This window comes from Moschus berezovskii, chromosome 23 (genome assembly GCF_049115385.1).
Source record: "Moschus berezovskii isolate FMDL1 chromosome 23, NW_MosBer_1.0, whole genome shotgun sequence".
Lineage (NCBI taxonomy): Eukaryota > Metazoa > Chordata > Mammalia > Artiodactyla > Moschidae > Moschus > Moschus berezovskii.
Genome location: NC_142482.1, coordinates 20,150,446 through 20,151,929, shown reverse-complemented (window position 1 = coordinate 20,151,929; position 1,484 = coordinate 20,150,446). Strand labels below are relative to the sequence as shown.

The 1,484-nt window shown below is 49.4% G+C and overlaps 1 non-coding gene across 1 annotated transcript; it reads left to right on the top strand.

The window, feature by feature from the left end:
• Positions 1-678: 678 nt before the first annotated feature.
• Positions 679-750, top strand: TRNAW-CCA (transfer RNA tryptophan (anticodon CCA)). Its single transcript has one exon. It is a non-coding gene; the product is annotated as a tRNA-Trp (tRNA).
• Positions 751-1,484: the final 734 nt, after the last annotated feature.

The following is a 1,484-nucleotide window of genomic DNA, read 5'->3' as shown; positions in this document are numbered from 1 at the left end:
CGCTCAGCTTAAAATATTTACTATCCAAGGTGTCATATTTGGGGGTAGCACATTCTGAACCCCATCACCAGGCAGCTCCACCTTAGCATGTGCAGATCCAGACGTTTGACCACCTCCTAACCTGCCCCTCTCTCCTCTCAATAAGAGGCCCCACCAGCCTCAAGGTCAGAAACCATAGGATCAGCTTTGATCCCTAATCGTCACCCTGCATCCAACATGTCAGCCAGTCCTTAGTGACTTGCCCATAGGAGTTTCAAAATCCAACCGCTTCTTCCCACCTGGTGCAAACCACCATTATCCTTATGAACCTGCACAGCTCAGATGGGCCTCGAATCCAGCCAAAAACCAGACTTGAACTCATGGGCTGGGACACGAACCTACTGTCTTTTAATTGAGATTGTACACCTGGTCTCAGGAGGTTAACGGTTAACTTAATGATGCTCAGGTTCTTTATGTCTCAGCGCAGAAGGAATTCAGCAAGAGGCAAAGGGATAGGTAAGCGGATTTATTTAGAGAGATATACATCCCATAGGCAGAAAGCAGTCCATCTTGGAAGGTGAGAGCAGCTCTCGGAGAAACAAGCTCCATAGACAGAATGTGGGCCATCTTAAAAGGCAGGAGGCCCTGAAACATGGTGTGGTTAGTTTTTAAGGGCTGGGTATTTCATAGGCTGGGGCTTCCCTGGTGGCTCAGAGGTTAAAGCGTCTGCCTCCAATGCAGGAGACCCGGGTTCGATCCCTGGGTAGGGAAGATCCTCTGGAGAAGGAAACGGTAACCCACTCCAGTATTCTTGCCTGGAGAATTCCATGGACAGAGAAGCCTGGTAGGCTACAGTCCACGGGGTCACAAAGAGTCGGACAGGACTGAGCTGATTTCATAGGCTAATAAGTGGATTATTCCAACTATTTCAAGGAAGGGGTGGGGACTTTCAGGAATTGGACCACCGCCTACTTTTTGGCCTTTTATTGTCAGCCTTGGAACTGTCCTGGTGTTTGTGGGTGTGTCATTTGGCTAACTGTATTATAATCAGTGTATAATGAGCCTCAAGGTCTACTGGAAGGCGAATCTTCCCCCACCTTGGACCCTGTTGGTTCTAACCAGTATGCCTGATGGCTGTGTCATTCTTAAAGAGCTGTGCCCTGGCCCCTTCCCTCCTATTTCACTTAACCTGGGTTATGTAGAACCCCCTTCCTGCCCCCACTTCCTCATACAGGTCTGATGCTTTAGCCAGAGGGACCTTGTGAACATGTAAATTACAATCCCTGCTTTAAACCCTCCAGGTTTCCCGTCAGATCTCTAGCCAAGGCCTGTGAGACTCAATGGGGCAGCCCTCTGATGTTTGTCCAGTCCCCTTTCCTTCCTTTCTTTCCCTCTCTCTTCCCAATCCTCTCTCCCCTCCCCCAATTCTGGCTCACTTACTTTCAGTGAACAAAGTGGCCTTCCCAGAGAGGCATTTCTGGACTGCTCCTCAAACAGAAACGCCC